At 39.4% G+C, this 6,000-nt stretch overlaps 1 protein-coding gene across 5 annotated transcripts in view; it reads right to left on the bottom strand.

Moving 5' to 3' along the window:
* daam2 (dishevelled associated activator of morphogenesis 2) overlaps positions 1-6,000 on the bottom strand; it is a 179,371-nt gene that overhangs the window by 128,173 nt on the left and 45,198 nt on the right. For 2 of the 5 annotated variants that reach the window (XM_061895682.1, XM_061895683.1), the window contains exon 1: positions 1-114. This exon is cut by the window's left edge. The exons of the other annotated variants lie outside the window; for them this stretch is intronic. The gene's annotated coding sequence lies outside the window, so the exon portion shown is untranslated. Of the gene's footprint in view, positions 115-6,000 lie in introns of those variants that run through there. 5 annotated transcript variants of the gene reach the window in all.

The raw sequence follows: 6,000 nt of genomic DNA, 5'->3' as shown, positions 1-6,000 counted from the left end.
TTCAAGGCATTGCTAGATAGTACAAAACAGTATCCACACTGAAGCTGCTGTGTTACGTCTACTTTCCTGCTCTGAATTTCTGAGCACAGATATGGGTTTCAGCTGACAGAACTGGGAGCTGAGCTGTTGACGTTGCTCGTACTCACTCTCTCTCCCTTTCCCTCTCCCACCCCCTTTCCATCTTTCTCTTCTTGCCACACATGCCTTTGAATCATTCCCCATTTTTGGAATCCTGTTCCCATTGCAGCAACAATATTAAGAATAGAATTGTTATTGCCATGAATTTACACTACACCCATTTTATGAAATTTGGCACTGTATTTAACCCGTTACAGCAGGGAACACAGAAAGCAAAAACCATTATACACTGGAGAGACATTGAACAAAGGACCAAATTACAGTACTTACACCTCCTATACCATAGATGACACTGTCCTTCTCAAAAAATCTTGCGACCAAGCATTAAAGTTCAGTTTGGTCATCTTTTGCATATGTTGATAAGGTTTACGTTTTCCACCCCAGGTTGAGTATGGTAATAGGAGAGTGAAGTCAACTACTTAAACAGTGTAATAATAGCAGCACTAGATTGTATGACCCTCCAACATATTGAAACAAAAAACAGAAATGCAACATGCAACAGCTTTTGTGAAAGAAACAGTGTACTACTAAGACTGGTGCCATAATGAAGGGTTATATATGAGTGAGACAATTGTTTATGGTATTTTGGGGGCCCGTTCCAACAGAAATGCCAAAAATATGTACCACTTGGTGGAAACAAGGTCTGTGGGTTGTGCAAAGGCAGCATTCTTAAAGCTTCTTAAAGTAGTTTGCAGCCTGTACTCTACATTGGGTGAAACTTGTGTTCACATAGATTGAACCACAATGAACAACAATTAATGTACACATTCTGCAATTAATGAAGTTTTAACATGGCAATCATGATATATATTAAGCCAATGTACTGTTGCACAGAAGTCCAGCCTCAGTCAGACTAACCCAACATTAAGATTTTATTTAATGGTAATTTCTCATATAAGACATTGACTGAAGTAGTAGGGCAGCTTTTCACTGCCATCATAGAGCATGTGCTTCTTGTGAGAGACCAAGAAATAAGAGAGGAAATTTTGCTTTGCAGCCTATTGCCTGTCTAACACCCAGACTCCTATCTTACATACAACACCCAAAGAAAACCCCATGTCCTGGCACGGAATCTCAAAGCTGGCATGCAAACAAGGCACACACGCCAAAACAAGCACATGTACTTCATTAGGGAAAACCTTTCTGACCCACACAGGAAGAGGAATCCCTGAAGTCTAATCAGAGAAGTAGGTGAGACTCTTGATAATACAAAATTCTGCTGTTGGCTACATGCAGTGACTAAAGGGTGGAGGGGTCAGCTGCAGGACATCATCCAAGTGACATAGTAAGAGGTCACAAAGTGCAAATATTTATATCTGAAACCCTCCAAACATTTGTCAGACATTATCTCATTCTTTTGATAATCATCAAACACAAATATGTCAGTGCTTTAAGTTCACAGGTCAAACTGATATCAACACCACCAATCATCAGTTTGTCTCCGAAATCAATGTGGCCACAGGAAAGTAAAAGTCAGCAAGGATTACAACCATCATCCGTCCGACTCATCAATACGATAATATTTTATAGCGCTTAAACACATAAACCTGAATATGTACTGTATTAGTGACAAACAGCCAATAAGGCTGTTCCAAATAGGTATGCATTGATTTGAAAATGGAACAACCATAATGGAATACTTCCATCTCACATCTGACTAAACGTTATCTTTATCCAATAATTTGAGTGATAAATGTAGAGTCATTCTTTTTATGCGGACAAAAGACAAATGTTATAAAGCTGCTTGGCAACATTCTGAAGCAAATGTATCCTATGGATTTTAGATTTCCAAAGTATCCACTTCATCAGCTTTTTCAATTAGAGATGTGCATTATGTCTCTCTGCCTCCAAGGTAAAGTAGTCATTACCTAAAGCCTTATCTCTAATCATGGGGTAAATCCTATTAGAGCCTGTTAAATTACAATGGCTAGTTAATGAAAATGCAGTTGGCCGTGATTATAATAAAGATCACAGTGGCGAGACTAAAGCATTTCCCCTCTTATTCTTGGACAGAGTGTAACTTTCGCTATAAACAAAACTGCCGGTTCGGCATCGATTTTTGTGCGCACAAAAGAGATGATGATCCTTGCTGTGGTAAACTTGAACTGTCCTTTGAATAATTACGTTACATGATTACTTCTGGGTGCTCTTATGAATTACTTTGTATAGTAAATGTCCAAACTGATTATTTTCAATAACGACACTCATTTTTTTAATGGCTGATTAACAAACACTTCCTTTTTGACCCTCGGGGCATGCCGTAGTGAAGGGAACTTGGCTGCAGTTGACTTGCTGCTGATAAGCCACAAGCGAGCAGAAATGGACAAAAGAAAGTCAACCTTATGGAAATATCACATTCAAAGCCATGGCAAGTTTTTCTCCCGACAAGGGACAATTTTTCGCCGTGAGAAGCAGCGACATCCCTGCAGCAAATGCCTGCTGCACGGGCTGTTCAATGATGGGTGATGCTTCACTTACGGTGACATAACATTTAGACTGCTTTTGTAAGTAAGATGACATAAAGCTCAACAGAAATGAAAGACGGTCGGCAGTAGGTCGTAAGGAGACTTTATCATTGCAAAACGTCAATTCGAAAATAAAACATGTCAAGACACTTTTTCAAATTAATCACGCATTTTTCCGGCTCCAAAACAAAAGCGTTACGCTATACATCCGGTTTGACTACGTTTAAGGTTTCTCCTTAATGTATGGGGTTCATATTAGCCGCCACATCGAACAAAATAATGTAATATCATGTATTTTAGCTTCCAGAAGAAGGCAAACAATGTCTGACACTCTTCTTAGCTTTTATGGCCAATTTTCTGCTAACAACGAGCCAAATTGCAACAAGTATTTCCTCCATGCACACACTCCTGCTTTCGTACTTTGCTCCTAGACACATTAACACAGGCGACGGGAACCTTTTTGGCTGAGAGAGCCAAGAAGCCAAATATTTTAAAATGTATTTCTGTAAGAGCCATATAATATATTTTTTAACACTGAACACAACTAAACGCGTGCATTTTTAAGTAAGACCAACATTTCTAGAGTATAATAGGTCTCTTATTCTTTGTATTAACATTTTTATTATGAAGCTAACTGTGGAGGGGTCGTGGCCTGCGGGCCTGCAGCGAAGCAGGGTGTTGCCAGGACTGGCCTCGAAATCAGCCACAGGTGTGTAGATGGCCCACCTGGGCCTTGTTATCTAATCACATGCCGCTCTGTTATACTGTAAGCATCAGCCAGGAGGAGAGACAGGGTTGGGGCTGGAGCCAGAGCGCGAGCGAGAACCAAAGAGAAAAATACAATTGCTGAAAAGCAACTGAGAGACTTATTGAAAAATAAAACAATATTGTAACCCTGAAACAGGCTCTCATGTCAGTGCTTGGTGGTCTGAAGAACCCCCAGGAGGGCGAGCCCCACACTAACCAATAATAAATAAATAACTTCTTACCATTACCGCAACTACTTAAACATAAAAAAGCATGAGAATGTTTTATATATTGAATGTTATTTTTAACACTGTGATTACAAGTGGAATTATTCATTACTTATCGTGTTAAGCAATGTCAGCTCAGATGTATCTGAGAGCCAGATGCAGTCATCAAAAAAGCCACATCTGGCTCGCGAGCCATAGGTTCCCTACCCCTGCATTAACATTTGTTCATTCTCCGCCGACATGGTGTGTTCACAGACCATGGGAAAAATGACCGTCATAACACACTGACATACACATTAACACCAGCCATATGCACTGGGTTGTCTGGAGAGGAGGCAGCGTTAATATGGATGCTAAATTTGTTTACAACTGTTTTTTTACAGAAAAAGTGACACAAAGGATTCAAGAAAATATTAATTCCTAACAAGTACAATAATACGTAAAATTAGAACAAAACGATATTATGTAAGACAAATATATACGTCAATACTATACTTAATAATAACAGATTTGTTTTAAATGTACAAAAGAGCAAATCATGTGATGACTCCATATTGACAAAGCCCCCACCACAAAAGGTATTGAGGCAATTTAGGAAACCCTGACATTAACAAAAAAAAATGACAATACGATCATGCTTTGTCAGAGATGTTTTGTAACATACATACATACATATTCAAAGCTGTTAGAACCAACAAAACATGGCAATGGTTTAAGCAATTAAAGTACGTTCGGAGTCGGACCCACCCTAAAACCAACCACAGCTGAAGATAAGTCGAATGATCATGTTTTATGAAATTTTGTTCTTTGATGTATTATTTGGGTTTTCATTTGACAAAAGAGTTCTCATTGAATTTTATTTGGTTTAAACCAATAATTATACCGGGCAGTGTATTGCAACCAGTCATTTATTTTATTTCTGCATGGAGGCAAACTGCTTGGACAAAAATAAGAACACCACTTCACAAAAAACAATAACTGCACAAAATCTTAGAACTGCATATTTAAAAGTTACATTCTCCTGCAACTTAATTGCTAGTTGGTCATAGATTACATAATCCATCTCTCAAAGACTTACACAGAAAACACCTATAAAGCTAAACATACTGTAACTGTAGTCATTGTAAGTTTATAGTGAAATTCCTGTTGAAACTGTTCTGCCTCTACAACTTTCACCACCCCTGTAGTATTTGTATCTACTTACAAATGCTTGCCCTTTCTACATCCAAGACAAATACCTGGTTTTACGCAGCATTAACTCAGAGTAAACAGGCATTTAATCTAGTCATTTGTGCTGGCCGGCTTGTACTGGACTGCTTTTTGGATCTTTTGCAAAAGTGCTGATGGTGTGAATGGCGTTTTTGTTCTTGATTCAGACCGGGCAAGGTCAGAGGTCAGCCAACTGCTTGCTACACAGTACCTTCGCTGTCTGCCTGGGCTTGTGCCAGCTAGATACTGTCATTTTCTGACAGTGGTCCAACTTTCCGCAGACTGACTCATGATAGCTTCATCATGAAAGCCAGTGATATTGTGTCCTGAACTGGGGGCTTGAAGACCATAAATCAATTGGAATGAATGAAAGTCCAGCATGCTTTCATTTCATAGTAAGACCGCTATAAAAATTCTAATTCATCTTTAAATGAGGACTGGCATTTTAATTTTAATACATCTTTTCAGAAAGTTGCATGTATGTAAATGTTAAAAGAAGAACTCTACTTGAGAATAGGAATAGGAAATAAAAACTGATGGTAAGACTAAAATGAGTGGGCCTCGTTCTGTTTCCAGATGCTTCCATTCAAAAATATGTTTTTCATATTCCATTTGCTATGATAAGTGGCAACATGGGAACATCTATCTGCAGAGTGGAACCTCACCACTACATTTTAAGTCTGACGTTTATCCCCTCTGTCGGAAAAAAAAAGAAGCATAAACCGCTTGAGGGGGACTTGGTGACTGCAAAGTGAACCTCAAAATAGTTCAAGTCCTCCATCTGGGCTTGTCTAGGTGTAAATTGTTTCTTTACAATGCTATTAATCAATATTTTACATCCTCCCCAAAGAATTGCACACATCAATGTCAGATGAAGTATGTCTAAGAAGTCAAATCAAAAATGACATGCACCTGGCAATAGGCTGATTGAGAACACTACATTTACCTGAATCGTCTATCGGTGTTGGCCTTGCAATGAGGTGGCGACTTGTCCAGGGTGCATTCTGCATTCCGCCCGAGTGCAGCTGGGGTAAGGCGGTGGAAAATGCATGGATGGATGGATGGTATTCCTATTCCTAATAGCTAGAAGCAGATGGGAGCCTGACTCCCCTGCCAGACCACCCTCTCCTTTAACTGTCACAGCAACATCTGGGAGTCATCTGCCTGGCTGAAGTAGGCCCCCTGTGAACAGGTGTGAGTCTACTCATGACCTT

The sequence above is a fragment of the Nerophis ophidion genome, linkage group LG03 (genome assembly GCF_033978795.1).
Source record: "Nerophis ophidion isolate RoL-2023_Sa linkage group LG03, RoL_Noph_v1.0, whole genome shotgun sequence".
Lineage (NCBI taxonomy): Eukaryota > Metazoa > Chordata > Actinopteri > Syngnathiformes > Syngnathidae > Nerophis > Nerophis ophidion.
This window is presented reverse-complemented; position numbering and strand designations above follow the sequence as displayed.